At 52.3% G+C, this 19,259-nt stretch overlaps 1 long non-coding RNA gene across 1 annotated transcript; it reads right to left on the bottom strand.

The window, feature by feature from the left end:
• Positions 1–259: 259 nt before the first annotated feature.
• LOC148777760 (uncharacterized) lies at positions 260–7,599 on the bottom strand. Its single transcript, XR_016037535.1, has 3 exons — positions 7,556–7,599; positions 6,898–7,084; positions 260–285 (listed from the first exon to the last, which is right to left on the bottom strand). It is a non-coding gene; the product is annotated as an uncharacterized LOC148777760 (long non-coding RNA).
• Positions 7,600–19,259: the final 11,660 nt, after the last annotated feature.

Consider the following 19,259-nt stretch of genomic DNA (forward strand, 5'->3'; position numbering starts at 1 on the left):
AGAGTAACAACCCCTTCAGAGCGACATCAACGAGAAAGGGGACCCCAGGACTAAAGGCGTAATGGAGACCCGCAGCCAGACAGGCAGCAGCGGTGGGGACACAGTATGTGGAGACCCGCACCCTGCGGCGTGCAACTCACCAGTGGGATGGATTTCACAGTCACAGAGGTTTCCCCCAAGGAGCAGGTTGGTCTGAGCCCCACGTCGAGCTCCTCAGTTTGGGGTTCCTGCAGCAGGAAGACGAGCTCCCAGAATGTCTGGCTTCCTTTCAAGAGAGCCGGAGGGCTGTGGGAACAGACTCTGCTTGTCCAGGCTGGGGAGACCCGGGGTGGGGTGGCAGTCTGCGGGAGCTGGGGTCAGACCCCCTGCTAATCCTGGGGTGCCTCTGGGGAGGCGGGGCCCCGCGGACAGCCCTGGGGCCCAGGTGCTGGCAGCAGCCCCTGTGGGAGGCTTGTGCTGCCAAGTGGGCACCGGCGCTGGCCGGCACCGTGTTGGAGCTCTCATCCTGGCCTTTGATGCCAGCGGCTTAGCCAGCACGAGCTGTCAACACCTGTCCTCTCCCGCCCACCACTGGCTGGGCACCACGCGCATGGGGACCTAGCCTTGCCCGCAAGCAAGTCCAGGGTGCAGCCTCAGCCAGCAGGGGCCCGAGTCAGCCCTGGGTGCCCCCCCCAGCCCCACACGCGGCTGTTCTTGGCCCACCCTGAGTGCCCCCAGGTCAGTCACGTGGGGGCTTGCCCTGCCCGCCAGTGGGCCAGCCGCTGTCCCATGCCCCACCAAGGCCACACAGCTCACTGCTCAGGAGGCCTGCCCTGTCCTTCAGGGGGTCTGCCACAGTCAGCCCCCATGACAGAAGGGTCCACGCAGCCCACAGAGGGGCTCTCCTGCAGCATGGAGCTCTGGGGACCGGAGGGGGGCATGCCATGGACCCCCAAGGACATCTCTCACCTAAAGCCTCTCATCCAGGACGGGGAAGAGTAACCAAAGAGCCCAACACACAGAAAGGAACGCAGAGCGCTAGGCAAAAGCAGGACGCAGAGGACCTCGGGGAGAGGACGAGACAAACTGCGGCTCAGCCGTCCGCCTAACGAGGCGTCCACAGCTACGCTCAGAAAGAAGCTCAGGGGCTCGGAATAAGGGTCAACGCAGTGAGAACGCCAACAGAGAGACGATGTAAAGAGGCGCCAGGTGGAGCTGCAGAGAGCAGTTGCTGAAAACAAACACCAAACAAACCAACCAACCCTAGAAGGGGTCAACAGTAGATTAGACCGTGCAGAGGAAGGGGTCTGTGGTCTGGAAGGCGGAGCGGTGAAATCATCGGAGCTGAGCAGAAAAGAGAAAAAAAGGGTAAAAATGGGGCTAGTTTAAGAGACGTCTGTAACAACATCACATATGGGGCCCCAGAATGAGAAAAGAGGGGGAAAGGAGCAGATCACGTCTTTGAAGAAATAGTTGCTGAAAACGTCCCTGACTCGGGAAAGAAAAAGGACAGCCAGGTTCACGAAGCGCAGAGAGCCCTGAACAAAGGCGACTCAAAGAGGCTGGCATCAACACATCATAATTAAAGGGGCCAAACTAAAGACAAAGATAGAATCTTAAAAGCAGCAAGAGAAAAGCAGCTAGTTACCTACAAGGAAATGCCCGTAAGACCATTAGCTGACCTTTCAGCAGAACCTTTGCCAGAAAGAAGTGGTGCTTTACATATTAGGTGACAAAAGGGAACCCACAGCCACGACTCTAACTGGCAAGGCCATCGCTCAGACTTGAAGGGGAGAGAAGAGGCTCTGCAGACGAGCAGAAGCCAAGAGTCCAGCACCACGAAACTGGCCTTATAAGAAACGTTAAAGGGACTTCTCCATAAAAACTATGAAAGAAAAAGAAAATCTCACTGGTAAAGGCAAACATCGAGGAAAACTGATAGAACAGCAACTTATAAGCCTAGTGGGAAGGTTTAAAGACAAAAGCATTAAAATCATCTATGTCCATAACAAGTGGTTAAGGTGTAAAATGTGACATCAGCAAGCTAAACATGTGTGTGTGGTAATAATGTAGGGTTGTTGGGATGCATTTGAACTTGAGGTCATCAAATTAAGTGATCACGTATTTCTGTAGGTTGTTATATATGAACCTCATGATAACCACAAATCAAAAGCCTGTAACAGACACACACAAATAAGAGGAAGGGACTCAAACATGACGTTAAATAGTCATGAGGTCACAAGGGAACGAAGCAAATGAAGAAGAAGCAAAAAGAACCGCAGAAGCTATCAGAAAACAGCTAACAAACAGCAACAAGCACACACCTCTCACTGATCACTTTAAATGTCAAGGAGCTAAATGCTCCAGACACAGAGTGGCTGAATGGGTGGAAACATAAGCCCATGTCTGCTGCCTGCCAGACGCTCACTTGTGCTGTAAAGACACACACAGACTAAAGGTGAGCAGATGGGGAAAGGCATTCTGTGCAGATGGAAATGAAAGGAAATCTACTTGTATCAGACAAAATAGACTTTAAAACAAAAACCGCAACAAGACACGGAGAAGGCACTGGCACCCCACTCCAGTACTCTCTCCTGGAAAATCCCATGGATGGCGGACCCTGGTGGGCTGCTGTCTGTGGGGTCGCTAGGGGTCGGACACGACTGAAGTGACTTAGTAGCAGCAGCAGCAGCAACAAGACATAAAAAAGTGTATTACATGATGAAGGGGTCAGTCCAGTAAGAAGTTATAACAACTGTAAATATGTTTGTACCCAACATGCTGCTGCTGCTGCTAAGTCGCTTCAGTCGTGTCCGACTCTGTGCGACCCCACAGACAGCAGCCCACTAGGCGCCTCTGTCCCTGGCATTCTCCAGGCAAGAGTCTTGGAGGGGGTTGCCGTGGCCTTCGTGCACCCAACATAGAAGCACCTAAATAAATAAAGTAAATATTAACCATAAAGGGAGAAATTGATTGACAGTAACACAATAATAGTGAAAACTTGAACACCTAACGTATCAAAGGGATGGATAATCTAGACAGAAAATCAGTAAGAAAACACTGGCCTTAAACTATCCATTAAACCAGACAGACTTAATAGATATACGCATGCATGTTGCTGTTCAGTCGCTCAGTCATGTCCGACTCTTTGTGACCCCATGGACTGCAGCGGGCCAGGCTTCCCTTCCTCACCATCTCCCAGAGTTTGCGCAAACCCATGGCCATCAAGTCGGTGATGCCATCCAACCATCTCATCCGCTGTTGTCCCCTTCTCCTTCTGCCTTTAGTCTTTCCCAGCATCAGGGTCTTTTCCAGTGAGTCAGCTCTTCACATCAGGTGGCCAAAGTATTGGGGTTTCAGCATCAGCCCTTTCAGTGAACACCCAGGACTGATCTCCTTTAGGATGGACTGGTTTGATCTTGCAGTCCAAGGGACTCTCAAGAGTCTTCTCCAGCACCACAGTTCAAAAGCATCAACCCTTCGGTGCTCAGCCTTCTTTATGGTTCAGCTCTCACATCCATACGGGACCGCTGGGACAGTCACAGCTGACATACATATTCACACATGCGTCATAGATATTTCATCCAAAAGCAGCAGAATGCACACTACTTTCAAGTGTACATGGAGCATTCTCCAAAAGAAGTGTCAATAATTTTAAGACTGAAATCATATCAAATATCTTTTCTGAATGCAACATTTTGAGACTAGAAATCAGTCAAAAATACTGCAAAATGAAGAAACATATAAAGTCTGAACAACATGCTCCAAAACAACCAATGTATCACAGAAGAAATAGAAAGCAAGGAAAAGCAACACCGGGAGACAAATAGAGAGGGAAGCACAGCAACCCACAGTCAGTGCGGCTATAGTGACACAAGGCCGCCACAGGAAATGGGGACAGCCCCAGACAGCCGACCTGGCCTCATGCGGACAGGACCAGAGGAAGAGCAAAGGGGACCCAGGACTGTTAGAAGGAAGGAAATCGGAACAGTCAGAGCGAGTGGAAGCCAGTGAGGAGACCGCCCATAAGACACATCAGAGAATCAATGAAGTTATGAGCTGGTTTTTTGAAAAGAAACAAAATTGATAAACTATCCAGATTCGTCAAGAAAGAGAGAGAGGACTCAAATAAAATAAAAAATGAAAAAGGAGAAGTTACAGCTGACACCATAGAGACACAAGTGGTCAGAGGAGATTACTATGAATAGCTATGCACCAGTAAAATGGATAGCTTAGAAGAAATGGGTAAATTCATGGTATTAATAACATACAGTCTCCCAAGACCAAATCAGGAAGAATTCGATCAGGCTGATTACCGGTAATGAAATGGAATCAGTAGTGATAACAAACAAACCAACCACAAAAACTGCTGACAAACAACAGTCCAGGGCCAGATGGCTTTACAGATGAATTCTACAAAACATTAAGGAAGAGTTGACACCTATACGTCTCAAAAGTCCAAAAGATTAAAGAGGCTGGAATGTTTCTTAATTCATAATATGGTGAGGTCAGCGTCACCCTGATACTAAAAAGACCCCACAAAAAAGAAATGGGTCAACATCCCCTCTGCAAACGGTGGGGACCCAGAGGAGAGCATGGCCCACGGCCAGCCTGCCTGCCGCCGCCCTGGGGCCTGTCTCTTTCTTGATTGCAGCCCAGCTGCACACACGAGCTTGGCCCTGGGCCTCTGTCCCTGACACACACGAGCCTGGCCCTGGGCCTCTGTCCCCGGCACACACGAGCGTGGCCCTGGGCCTCTGTCCCCGACACACACGAGCCTGGCCCTGGGCCTCTGTCCCCGGCACACACGAGCCTGGCCCTGGGCCTCTGTCCCCGGCACACACGAGCGTGGCCCTGGGCCGCTGTCCCCGGCACACACGAGCCTGGCCCTGGGCCTCTGTCCCCGGCACACACGAGCCTGGCCCTGGGCCTCTGTCCCCGGCACACACGAGCGTGGCCCTGGGCCTCTGTCCCCGGCACACACGAGCCTGGCCCTGGGCCTCTGTCCCCGGCACACACGAGCCTGGCCCTGGGCCTCTCTCCCCGACACACACGAGCGTGGCCCTGGGCCCCTGTCCCCGGCACACACGAGCCTGGCCCTGGGCCTCTCTCCCTGACACACACGAGTGTGGCCCTGGGCCTCTGTCCCCAGCACACACGAGCGTGGTCCTGGGCCTTTCTCCCTGACACACACGAGCATGGCCCTGGGCCTCTGTCCCCGGCACACAAGAGCCTGGCCCTGGGCCTCTGTCCCCGGCACACACGAGCCTGGCCCTGGGCCTCTGTCCCTGGCACACACGAGCGTGGCCCTGGGCCTCTGTCCCTGACACACACGAGCCTGGCCCTGGGCCTCTGTCCCCGGCACACACGAGCGTGGTCCTGGGCCTTTCTCCCTGACACACACGAGCATGGCCCTGGGCCTCTGTCCCCGGCACACACGAGCGTGGCCCTGGGCCTCTCTCCCTGACACACACGAGCATGGCCCTGGGCCTCTGTCCCCGGCACACACGAGCGTGGCCCTGGGCCTCTGTCCCTGACACACACGAGTGTGGCCCTGGGCCTCTGTCCCTGGCACACACGAGCGTGGTCCTGGGCCTCTCTCCCTGACACACACGAGCATGGCCCTGGGCCTCTGCGGCAGTGACTCCCACAAGTTCACGTCCGGGGGAAATAGGGCCCCGGCCTGCCTGGACGCAGCGCCACTTCATCAGCCTGGCCTTTTCCTCTTGCTGGCCTGTTGACCCTAGTCCAGAGGGAGTGGGCTTGGTGGAGGAACCACTACCTGTGGAGGCTGGCCTGGGCTCCAGGAGGCTGCAGGAGGAGGAGGCTGCCTTCCACTGTGAAGGCCCTTGGTCTCTGGATGTGGGCATGCCTGGTGTGCAGCTGCCTGAGCCCTGCGCTGCCCTGGGAACTCTGGCCATCCCGTGGCTAAGGGAGCAAACAAGGGGGCCGTCTTCCCTCCCGGGACAGCCCTCTACCCTTGAAGTTTAACGTGTGAGCCTTTGACCAGCCCCCCTCCAAGATGCATCACCCTGCTGGGGGGCTCTGGAAGGTTCCAGAACCTGGCCCAGGCAGCCAAGGACAGGACCAGGAGCATCTTCCAAGTGCTCCCAGTGACGTCACGAGGGTATCGCTGCTGCTGTGACCTCCAGCTCGGGAGACAGGGGCGAGGCCAGCCTGTGAGAGCCATAGAGGTGGGATCCAAGGGGGTGGGAGGGTGACCACTTTGTGGGGGGCCCTGTAGACCAAAGAGGCTTAGAGATGCAGCAGTTTGTCTCCAAGAGCCAAGTCCTCCAGAGTCAGGGCAGCCGGTGATTAAATGGGCAAAAACTTGGCTGACGGCATGGGAGGGCATGGGGGTGCTGACTGCGTGGGGGGCATCCATTCCATGGAGGGCCTCTCCTCTAGGAGGACCAGGGTAGGGCTCATTCAGACCCGGGGGAGCCTGGTGCTTTAAGGGGAGCTCGGCTGCTCCTCTTTGTGGGACCTCCCCAGAGACATGGGGTCTCAGAGCTCTCACCCCAGGGAAGCCCAGCTCCACAGGGCAGCCCTCCAAGTCCTCATGGAGCAGGAATGCAAGCAGACAGAGAGTCAGACAGAGAGACAGACAGAAGAGGCCACCAGAAAGCAGCGGGTGGTGGACACAGACCCACCGCTGTTGGCCCTGGGGTGGGAAGCAGGGACAGGGAGGCCGGGGACGGGGTCTCCGGAATTCTGAGTGGGAAAGACTGCGGACAAAGGTAACTAGACCCCCAGCAGACACGCGCATGGCCCGGCTCCCACGCGTGCCCATTCGGGCTCACCCGCGTCACCCGGGGCTGACTCTGAGGTCCTCCCCGGCTGCTCAGGCTGCTCCTGTGGGCGGGCGTCCTTCCGTGTCCCCAGCGCCCGGGCTGAGTCTGCCCCTCCCTTTTATACCGGCTTGGTGACCCGGGGCCTGGCGCTCGCTCAGCACTGGGAAAGACGAGCTGTCCTCCGTCCGGTGGCCCCTGGAGACGTGATGGGCCCCGAGGGCAGCGGGAAGTGTGCCTGCGCACTGGCTCCTGCTGGTTTCGCGTTAGCACAGCTTTCTCTTCCCGTGGCCTGTTCCTGGGAACCCTGGAGGCTGAGGTTTAAAAAAACAGCTGTCATCAAACCCCCTTTATCCTAAGATGTGTGAACGAAGGTCTCCAAACAGTACAGGATTAGCTCTTAGTAGAGCAGCCAGGCATAAGTAGCCTTTTTCTTTTTCTAAACACTTTTATTTTATATTGGAATGTAGTTGATTTATAGTTATGATAGTTATTTGTAGTTTCTGTTGTATAGCAAAGTGATTCAGTTATATACGTATGTACATCCACTCTTTCTCAGATTTTTCCCCACGTAGGTTATAACAGAATATTGAGTAGTTTCCTGTGCTCGATGGTAGGTTGTATCTAACAGTGTATCTGCTAATCCACAATTGCTAACTTACCCTCCCTCCCCCAGCTCTCCCCTTTGATAAACATAAGTGTGTTTTCTATGTCTGTGAAGCTGTTTCTGTTTTGTAAATAAATTCATTTGTGTCATTTTAAAAGATTCCACATATAAGTGATACCATATTTGTCTTTCTCTATTTGACTTCCTTCGTTTAGGATGATAATCTCTAGGTCCAAACATGTTGCTGCAAATGGCATTATTTCATTCTCTTTGGATCCAGCTTCTAGAGTAATGAAAATAAAAACAACAACAAATAAATGGGACCAATTATACTCAAAAGCTTCTGCACAGCAAAGGAAACCATAAACAGAATGAAAACAGCAGGGTGGAATAAAATATTTGCAAATGATGCCACTGAAAAGCGATTAGTCTCCAAAGCATACAAGCAGCTCAGGCAAGTGCAACATCAAAAAACCGAACAACCCACAAAAAATGGGCAGAGAACCTGAATGGACACTTCTCCAAAGCCGGGGTCTGGGCGGGGGCGGAGGAGGAGGAGGACCCCTTCAGGCCTGTATGTGTTTTCTGGTTTGAAATAACCCTGTTTGAAGGTAGAAAATGGCTGAACTCAGCCACATCACGTGGTTTGAATTAACGTAAACAAAGTGAGCTTTTCCAGGTGTTGCTGGAAGCGTCACGGACACGCAGAACAGTGTCTGCACCCTGGGCAAGCAGACATCTCCTCCTCCTCCTCCTCCTCATTTTCCATCTGAAACTGGCCCATCCTCTGACAGGCGTTGTGTCTGCCTGCTCTGAAGGGTGCACGCTGTTCTTCAGAGATCTCCTCCACTGCATTTCAGAAGCCTGCTGTTCGACAGTCAGCATTAGCCCTGGAAGGAGCCTCCGTAGAAGGGGAGGCTTCCTCTCTTACTCAAGGCTGCACAGAGATGCAATACTAGTTGCCTGCTTTCCTGACAGATCCCGGTGGTGCCTTTGAAAAAAATCTGAAGCAAGAACCATCTAATCCAGGGTGGGAGGGAGTCCTGGACACAGGACTTGCTGGCAAGGGTAAGACCTGAGCACTTTGAAGCAGCTTCACCCTGTGTCCCTGAGGGCCACTGTGACCCCATGCATTTGTGGCTGAGTCACAGGAGCCAGCCTCACCTGTGGACGTCACCTGTGGACGTCATGGCTGCCAGCCACTGGGGTACAGTGCAGACTCTTGCGCAAAGGAAGCCGGAGTGTTCTGTGTGGTCCTTTGGCATCCGGGCCCCAGGCCTGCGTCTGTAAATGCCCCAGAGGTAGAACCCCCAGCAGGAATGTGGCAGGAAACCCGTCCTGGGGATGGACAGGGTTCCAAATCCCCTTCTGTCTACCTCTTCCCAAAACCTGGAGTGGAAAAATCCCATCCCTTCCTAAAAACGTGGAATTCAAACAACAAACCCCTGCCTGCTGCTCAAATTCTCTGCGTGATTGCTGTTTTTCTCCTTGTAATTGCAAGCTAGACCCCAAATATTTCTTTGTAAGATGAGATCATTTCAACCTGCAAATGCTGAGAAGACCTGTCTGCTCCTGGCAGGATGACAAGGAATTCGTGCTGGAGCAGGGATTTGGCCACGTCCTGAAACACGTCTGTCCTGAGGCCGCATCTTCACCTGAGTTTTAACAAGACTCAGTACCGGGTGCTAAGGCTCTGCTTCCTCCTGGGCCCTGGCAGCCGCAGCCCACCCGTGAGCCAGCAGCTCACCCCAGGCCTCCACGCACACTGCCTTGGCGCTGGTGAGGGGCAGGGTGCTCACTGTCTGAGCTGTGAAGTTTCCTGGTGCACGTGTGTCAAAAGCCAACAAGCTGCACACTTTAAACGTGTGCTACTTATGTTAACAGTGTCTCAATAAACCTATTAGAAAACAATAGAAAGCGTCCACGGGAGTGGATCCAGGAGGCGAGTGGATTAGTGGAAGCCTGAGCCCAGTATTGATGGACGGGGCGAGGGCTTCTGAGTTCACAGGAAACAGACAGAGGGACAGAGAAACAGAAAGAGAGGCAGACAGACGGACGGCTCACGCACAGGGACCTTCACACTCTAATGACCAAACCCGGTTCCCCTGGGAAATGAATGAGATTACTGTCTTTATTCTTGTTATCTCACTTTCGAAGTCTACTGGTTTTGTAAATTTCCACTCCACTTCATTAAAAGGCGTTATGTGATCAAAGGCTGGGAAACCCCCACTCCCCAGGCTGAATCAAGCTTGAGGCAGGACTGTATTCAGATGGGAGTCGTTTCTCTAAGCTGGCCACAGCCTACACTTAAGAGAGGGCGGGCAGGCGCGGGGTGCCCCCAGGTTTCTGGGTCCACCGTGGGTGCCCAGGGGCCTGGTTCTGGCTTCTCCAGAGATGACTGGACTACAACCACCCTCTCCCGAGCCAGCCTCCCTGAGTAGCCGCTGTCCACGCTGGAACAAGGACCCCAACGGTCTGACCCCGGGGCAGGGACCTCAGCATCCCAGCCTGGTCTACAAGTCGAAGGCAAAGGGAGGGCCAGGGTCACAGGCTGAGGGGAGAGGGGCTGGGGGGCAGAGCTTACCTGCTGAGCACCCCCGGGCAGGGGAGCTGGGTCTCCACTCACCTGGGCTGCTATTCAAGGATGGGCAGAGGCCAGACCATGGGGTACAACTGCTCCAGGTCCCATGAGAGGGCTTGCCCCTGCCTCAGCTCTCTGGATGCTGGTGATGTCCAGCAAATGTCCTGGTGGCCGAGGGTCACTGGGGTGACTTCCAGTGGCAAACTGGGGAGGCAGATGCTTTCCTGCCCGTTCATTGGGCTCATCAGTGAACAGGAAGGAAGCCAGGAACCACTTCACTGTGAATCTGCATTTCATCTGTTAAAGCAGGTGAGCCAACTGCCTTTCGGAGGCAGTTAAACTGCATGGTCTCCCCAGGAGCCGGTTAACTGGGGGTGGGGTGGGGGTGGGGCCTGGGGGTGCACACCTGGCCTTGTTTATCACCAGCCACCCAGAGCTGCACTAGTTTTGTTTTTCAGGTGAAATTTCATTTTTAAAAATGTACTTTATTGAAGTATAGTTGATTTACAATGTTGTATTAATTTCTGCTGTACAGCAGTGACTGTATAGCTGTATAGCAGTGACTCAGTTATGTATATAAACATTCTTTTTCATATTCTTTTCCATTATGGTTTAATCACAGGATGTTGAAAATAATTCCCTACGCCATACAGTAGGACATTCTACTATATTCATTCTAATATATATATAACTGCATCTACTAATTCCAGATTCCCACTCCGTCCCTCCCCACCACTGCCCACTGGCAAACACTAGTCTATTCTTTATGTCCAACATTCCGTTTCTGTTTCATAGACCAGCTCATTTATGTCATATGTTAGATTCCACACAAATCAGTTCAGTTCAGTTCAGTTGCTCAGTCATGTCTGACTCTTTGCAACACCATGGACTGCAGCACCCCAGGCCTCCCTGTCCATCACCAACACCCGGAGCCTGCTCAGACTCCTGTCCATTGAGTTGGTGGTGACATCCAACCATCTCATCCTCTGTCGTCCCCTTATCCTCCTGACTTCAGTCTGTCCCAGCATCAGGATCTTTTCAAATGAGTCGGTTCTTCGCATCAGGTGGCCAAAATATTGGAGTTTCAGCTTCAGCATCAGTCCTTCCAATGAATATTCAGGACTGATTTCCTTTAGGATGGACTGGTTGGGTCTCCTTGCAGTCCAAGGGACTCTCAAGAGTCTTCTCCAACACCACAATTCAAAAGCATCAGTTTTTCAGTGCTCAGCCTTCTTTATGGTCCAACTCTCACATCCATACATGACCACTGGAAAAACTGTAGATTTGATTATACGGACCTTTGTCAGAAAGTAATGTCTCTACTTTTCAATACACTGTCTAGGTTTGTCATAGCTTTTCTTCCAAGGAGCAACCGTCTTTTAATTTCATGGCTGCAATCACCATCTGCAGTGATTTTGGAGCCCAAGAAAATACAGTCTGTCACTGTTTCCATTGTTTCACCATCTATTTGCCATGAAGTGATGGGACCAGATGCCATGATCTTAGTTTTTTGAATGTTGAGCTTCAAGCCAACTTTTTCACTCTCCTCTTGCACTTTTATCAAGAGGCTCTTTAGTTCCTCTTCACTTTCTGCCATAAGGGTGGTGTCATCTTCATATCTGAGGTTATATATATTTCTCCCAGCAGTCTTGATTCAAGCTTGGGCTTCATGCATCCCAGCATTTCACATGATGTACTCTGCATAGAAGTAAAATAAGCAGGGTGACAGTATACAGCCTTGATGTCCATGTCTTGGCTATTGTAAACCGTCCTGCAGTGAACACTGGGGTGCATGTATCTTTCTGAAGTATGATTTTGTCTGGGTATATGCCCAGGAGTGGCATTGCTGGGTCATATGGCAGCTCTACTTTTAGTTTTGTGAGGAACCTCCATACTGTTTCCATAGCGACCACACCAGTTTAGAAGCTGTGCTAGTTAAGTGACAAAATGTTGCCCTCCCTCCCTGATTTGTATTCAGTGGGCCTGGAAACAGACACAGGTGTGCACTTGAAGGGGGTCCCTCACCACAGGCTTTCGGGACTAGAAGGGCTTTAGGCCCAGAGGGCCCTCACCCACCAAGGTTTTCACGAGCCTCCTTACAGTGTGGATCTGATGTGGGTCTGAGGGTCTGCATTTCTGAGGCTCTGGGGGTGCTGCTGCTGGGGTCACAGTTTGAAGATGGAGACTGTAACTGACCCCCCGCCCCCGCCGGTATGGGATTTCACAAGGGCGGAGCACTCATGGGCAAGGGGCTCTCGTGAGGAGTCGTGGGCTCCTGGGTTTACCCAGGCAGAGGTGGACAGGCGGGGCAGCCATGCTGTGGGGCTGGAGTCAGTCCAGGTCCATTCCTTCTGTGGTAGAGCCACCTGCATGGGCGGTAGGGATCGGCCGCCATCCAGCCCCCTGCCCCAGATGGCCTCTGTGATAAGGGAGCTCCCCCAATTCTCAAGCTCAGGGTCCTGCCAGCAAAATTGTCATCGTGCCTGAACCCAAGTCCACAGTCCAGATGTCTGTGGCCCCAGATTCCTGTGTTGGAAACCTTACGCCAAGGGCAACAGTGTCAGGAGGTGGGGCCTCCAGGAGGAAGTGGGGTCTTGGGTGGAGCCTCATATTGGGGTCAGTGCCCCCTAGCAAAGACCCCTCCAGGGAGCTCCCTCCCTCCCCCATGTGAGGAACCAATGGGGGTTGACGGTCCTCAACCAGGAGGTGGGCTGGCACCTCTATCTTGGACTTGGTCTGTGGTGCTTTCATTACTGCAGCTCCCAAGGACCTGGACCCTGAGTGGCACGTGGTCAGCCTCTGCAAATGGTGAGGACCAACAGGCTCACTGTCGTGTTCCTACACTGAGTTCAGTTCAGTTCAGTTCAGTCGCTCAATCGTGTCCGACTCTTTGTGACACCATGAATCACAGCCCGCCAGGCCTCCCTGTCCATCACCAACTCCCGGAGTTCACTCAAACTCATGTCCATCGAGTCGGTGATGCCATCCAGCCATCTCATTCTCTGTCGTCCCCTTCTCCTCCTGTCCTCAACCTCTCCTAGCATCAGACTCTTTTCCAGTGAGTCAACTCGTCGCATGAGGTGGCCAAAGTATTGGAGTTTCAGCTTTAGCATCAGTCCTTCCAATGAACACCCAGGATTGATCTCCTTTAGAATGGACTGGTTGGATCTCCTACACTGAGTACTGGGCTCCAAAATCACTGCAGATGGTGAGTGCAGCCATGAAATTAAAAGACACTTACTCCTTGGAAGAAAAGTTATGACCAACCTAGACAGCATATTAAAAAGCAGACACATTACTTTGCCAACAAAGGTCCGTCTAGTCAAGGCTATGGCTTTTCCAGTGATCATGTATGGATATGAGAGTGAAGAAAGCTGAGTGCCGAAGAATTGACGCTTTTGAACTATGGTGTTGGAAAAGACTCTTGAATCCCTTGGACTGCAAGGAGATCCAACCAGTCCATCCTAAAGGAGATCAATCCTGGGTGTTCATTGGAAGGACTGATGTTGAAACTGAAGCTCCAATACTTTGGCCACCTGATGAGAAGAACTGACTCATTTGAAAAGACCCTGATGCTGGGAAAGATTGAAGGTGGGAGGCGAAGGGTACGACCGAGGATGAGATGGTTGGATGGCATCACTGACTCAAAGGACGTGTTTGAGTGAGCTCCAGGAGTTGGTGATGGACAGGGAGGCCTGGTGTGCTGCAGTCCATGGGGTCACAAAGTCAGACACGACTGAGTGACTGAACTGAACTGAACAGTGTGTACAAACAAACTAGATGGGAACAGACCCTCCCATCACCTTCTTTCTGCTGAATGACAGAAACCAGTGCTGATCAGACCCTCAAAATCAACCCATTTCAAACTAACAGCCCTAATTTAAAGGCATGGATGATGTTCTGCTGAAACTAAATTCTGATGTTGAGTTTAATCTCCAGTGTGTCTGGCTTCTTTATGTCTTATTGTGTCTGCCTGGATATTATGGTTTCAGATACAGAAATTGTCATTCAAGTCTCTGTCATTATCATCAATGCTATTTGCCATTTTTAATTACTTGTTTATTTTAGCAGTGGATGCATCCTGCTCGTGGGGCAGCTGGCTGAGTGGAGCACCCCAGATTCTGGGCTGAAGGGTGCGGGTGTCTTCCCCGAGGAGACTGTGCTCTCATGTTAACTGCTCTGAGGCCCAGCGCTGGCTCCTTCCTGACCCGCCTGTTGCAGCAGTTCTCAGCCGGCTGTGTTTATGGGGAATGCTGCCTACTCCAGGCTAGAAGGCCCCTCTCAGGCCATCCTGGAGTGAGTGTATGCTGCTTACATCCCAAAGGAGTAAGCGGGGGGTGACAGCCAGGAGGACTGCCCAGGTGCTGGGTGCCGGCTGTTTGGCGCCAGGTTGGGGACATATCACCAAGGTCAGGAAGTGGGGCACTCATCCAGGTGGACGTCCAGCCCCCGTCCACTCAGATGAACTTGTCAATGACAGCAAAGCTCCTGGCAGAGTGCCACTGCAGCTCCGCTCCTCGTGAGGGAAGGGAGAGGGTTCACCAGGCGCTCATCAGTCAGCCACTGCTGTGTAACAGCCACTCCCTGCTTCCCGCAGGCTTGCAGATGGGGCCACCTCCCAGCTTCCTTCCCCACTCCCTCCATCTGGACCCCTGGGCCCGCAGCTCATGTCACCGCAGGCAGCTCAATCCCCCCATTTGCTTCTGTTCAGTCTCTTCTCCTTTGAGTTTCCTTTGAGGCTGAGCTGTGTTGGGACCAGACTAATATGGTTTGTGCGAGTGGTTTTCTGCTGTGATTTCCAATAGCACTTTTGCTTCTGAGCCCCAGTCCTCTGCCCTGCTGGGGTGGCTAAAGCAAAGTTAAGGTTTAATTTTATCAGATTTGTGATGTGGGAACTGGAACAGGTGGGCTTTCAGAGCTTGTCACATGCATTTCTAGGGGATCTAGATTTTGTCCAAAAAGAGATTGAAGATTCAACCAGCTGATCATGGATGTTATCCTGAGATCTGGTTCTGGGTGTTTAGCTCTGCCCCCCCAGGACTCACACACACAAGATGTGCATCTCCCTTCCAGAATGTCCCTCCTGATGAGAGAAAGGAGACTCGTGAGTGTTGACTTGGAGGAGGAGTAGGGGGTGGGGGGTGGCCTCCCACACCACAGGCTTCACTGGGTGAGCCCCCAGGCATTAGCTGTGCTCTCCCAGGCACGCAGCCAGGTGTGTCCTTCCTGGCCTGGGATGATCCTGCAGACCCTGTGGATGGCAGTCACCTCTGGGTGTGGACCTCAGAGATGGAGGAGGGGTGAATCCCTTTTCATAGTAAACTTTTGGTCGCAAAATTGCTTAAACAGGCATCTGTGTTACTTTCCTGAGATAAAAATTACCTAAGAAGTGGGAATTCTAGAACAAAATCCCGCACTTTGGAATATACCATTAATGTCTTGGAAGACGCCGTGAAGTGTGACCTTGGCAGGTGACCTGTGTTTCCTCCTCCCGGTCTGGTCTCTCTTCCCCTGTTTCTCTTCTTCATCCTGTCTTGCTGAGGAGGAAAAATCTGTCATTTTGCCCCTTTCTGTCCCCACATGACAGAGCTCATCCTCCCATGCTGTTCCAAGCCCTTAGACACGCTGAACCCACGTGGTGCTTGATGAGGTCCTGCTGCAGAATTCACTTGGCTTTGTTGGATGTTTGGGTGATTTCAGTCTTCCGCCCCACATTACAGCCCTGCAAGGATGTGTCCTCGACTCTCCTCTTGCCTCCTGGCTGTTTCAGTTTTTGGTAGAGTCCCTCAGATGGACTTGGTCCTGTGGCGATGAGGCTGTTCTGGGGCCAGATGCCCTGGGAGAGACTCCAGCAGACGCCACCAGGGCAGGAGATCTGGGGTCCTGGTGTAGCCACGGCAGGAGTAAGGCTGAGACCAAGCAGCTGAGCGGAGAGAATGAGGGACTTTGGGGTAAATTGTTGAGATGTTGGTTGCCGCCTTCCATCCACCCGGCAATTAAAACAATAGAGTAAATGAACACATGGTTTGCCTCATTTAAAGGGACAGGGGAGATGGGGAGGCTGCTGGGTTTTGGTTCTGAACCCACGTGGGTCTGGCTGTTGGCCCTTACGCTGAACTCAGGGCTCATAGTTAACAATCAGTGTGCCCAGTTTTGATCGGGCGTCACCCTTTCAATCTGGAAAAGGCAGGGCCCATGGCCCCATGTCGGGGGGCATCCCTGGGTGCGATGTCCCTGCTCTGAGTGCCCGGCTGGCCTCCTGGTCCCACCCTGGCCCAGACCCCTCTGCTTCCTGTGAACACACAGCCTGTTCACCGCTAAGTCCTTCACAGTCTGGCCACCACTGCGGACGGCTGCCACCTGTCAGCTCCTCTCTTTTATCACTGGGCAGCTCATGCTTGTCCTTGGGTGCCCAGCAAGCTGACCATGAACGTGCATTTGTCTAAGGTTGGTGCAGCCTTTAGTGGTGGAGAGAGGCTGACAGGTTCATTACAGGAGCACAGGTTCAAACACGGAACCAGGCTCATGAGGGTTGTTTTCTTTGGACCAGAAGGGCTGGCCCCGTTCCTCAGGTGAGACCAGTGTGTCCTTTAGTGTTGGAGAGTCTTCTGATCTGAGGGGGGCTTGGACCCTCTGCTGCCTCGTGGGGGCTGGAGAGGACCAGCAGAAGGCTGGGTCTGGGGTCTGTCTGCCCTGTGTCCCGGAGGGAGGTGGGGTCAGTCCCTGCTCAGGGGTGCCACTGGCTGATGAGCCTCAGTGCCTGGTTTTACTTTAAAGGAACATGAAAAAGTTAGAGGCCAACACTGCCCCCCTCCACTGCATAAGTGGGGTTCACACTCGCCATTGTTTTTCCCGGGGGGGAGACACAGGTGGCCCTGGGAGCTGACTGGCTGGTGTCCAGTCATGGGTAAGCACAGCCATTAGCACCAGCTGATGCCTGCCCCGGCTGTCCTGACCACCTGAATTGGCCAGGGTGTCCCACAAGCCCTTCATGTACATGAAGACCCCCCAGACTGCCTCCTGCATTGGCTGCATCCTGACTTAGGGAAAGAGTGAAGGACATTTTAGCCCTTGCACTTCCTTCCAAGTTGGAGTAAAAACAACTAGTTCACTCTCACACTGAAAACAACCACAGATAAGGGAAAAATATGAAACTGGTTTTTATATACTGGACACCAAATAATGAAGGGCAGTGGCCTCTGGGAGATGGAGAACAAATGAGATGAGACCTACAGTTGGCACAGCTCCTCTCTTTGCCCCCCAAGAGATTGCAGGCCCTGGAGGAGGGGCTACTAACGCTTACCTGGGGGCAGAGAGGCTCGGGCACCTGCAGGCGGTTCCTCTGGAGTCTCTAGGGGAATGTTGATTGACACGTGCAGGTGATGAAAAAAGTGTCAGAAGGATGAGTGCAAAAAACTCCGAGGCTCACCCGGCCTGAGAGTCACCCCCCTGAGGCTCACCCGGCCTGAGATTCACCCACCTGAGACTCACCCAGCCTGAGAGTCACCCCCCTGAGGCTCACCCAGCCTGAGATTCACCCCCCTGAGGCTCACCCGGCCTGAGAGTCACCCCCCTGAGACTCGCCTGGACTGAGAGTCACCCACCTGAGACTCACCTGGACTGAGCGTGTTTCCCATGGTCACCGGCCAGGATCACCTTGGATAAAGAATCAGCAGCTTATGAGAAAGTACGAATGAAGACATGCATGGGGGAAAAGTAAAACAGGAAAAGACACACTGGGCTGACACTGATCAAACAGAACCCGGACTTGCTCCGTTGACATCAGACTCTACAGCAGAGACCATTGACAGGCACTGGATACTCACCTATCAACAGCAGAAAACTCATTTCCAAGTGCACGTGACATTTACAAAGACAGATTCTCTCTTGATTCTTGATTCTACTTATTCTAAATAAGTAGAAAAAAGATCAAATCACACAAAGTATGTTCTATGACCATGATGGAACTAAATTAGAAATCAATATCACAAACTTATTGGAGAAATTCCAAAATTACTTGGAGACCAATAGCACATTCATAACAACATGTGGATCCAAGGAAAACTCATGAGGAAAATTGGAAAGTATTTCAAGCTAAACAAAATTGAAAACCAACACCTCAACGTCTGTGGAATGCCACTAGTGCAGTACTTAGGGGGATTTACAGCACTAAACGCCGGTTTGGAACTAAGGAAACTCTCAAATCAGTGACCTTGGCTTCCACCTTAGAAAAAGAAAAAAGCAGATTAAATACAAAGTGAGCAGAAAAGAGGAATAGCAAAGACTGAAGTGGAAAATCAATGAAGTAGAAAACAGAGAACAATAGAGAAAAAGTGATGAAAGGCAGGTTCTTTGAGATCAACGTAGTCGATAAATACTTTGCCAACAAAGGTCCGTCTAGTCGAGGCTGTGGCTTTTCCAGTGGTCAGGTGAGCATGTGAGAGTTGGTCCATAAAGAAAGCTGAGTGCCAAAGAACTGATGCTTTTGAACGGTGGTGCTTGAGAAGACTCTTGAGAGTCCCTTGGGCTGCAAGGAGATCCAACCAGTCCATTCTAAAGGAGATCAACCCTGAATACTCTTTGGAAGGACTGATGCTGAAGCTGAAGTTCCAATCCTTTGGCCACCTGATGCAAAGACCTGATGCATTGGAAAAGACCCTGATGCTGGGAAAGATTGAAGGCAGGAGGAGAAGGGGACGACAGAGGATGAGATGGTTGGATGGCATGACTGACTCAACGGACATGAGTTTGAGCAAGCTCCGGGAGGTGGTGATGGACAGGGATGCAGTCCATGGGGTTGCAAAGAGTCCAACATGACTGAGTGACTGAACTGAACTGAACTGAAAGAGAGGAAAGAGTATCAGAGCGACAGACATCACTACAGACTCTACAGATAAGAAAGAAATGCTATGATCAACGGAGATTCTACACCTCGGATGAAATGGGCAAAATCCTTGAAAGACACAGACACGGACGGGGTGTCTTGATCATGTGCAACCCTCCTTGATGGCTTGGTGGATTGATTTTCTTTTCTGTGGACTGAGTGTGCGGTTGTGACCGTGTGATTTCGTGTGAGCATGAGGCGAGAGCAGGGCCGCACCCCCGCACCCCCCGCCCAGGCTGTGGTTCAGACCCAGTGCCCCCCATGTTTGCTCAGCTCTCAACTGAGAGTTGGTCCATCACAGTCCTGGTCCCTGGAATATTCTAGTGTACTGACCTGGGTTTGGGGCCATGTAAGTTCTCCTCATGAGCAAACTGGCTTCCCTGGGGCTGAGGCGAGCTGGGATATTTTTGCTTTTGT

This window comes from Moschus berezovskii, chromosome 6, assembly GCF_049115385.1.
Source record: "Moschus berezovskii isolate FMDL1 chromosome 6, NW_MosBer_1.0, whole genome shotgun sequence".
Classification (NCBI taxonomy): Eukaryota; Metazoa; Chordata; class Mammalia; order Artiodactyla; family Moschidae; genus Moschus; species Moschus berezovskii.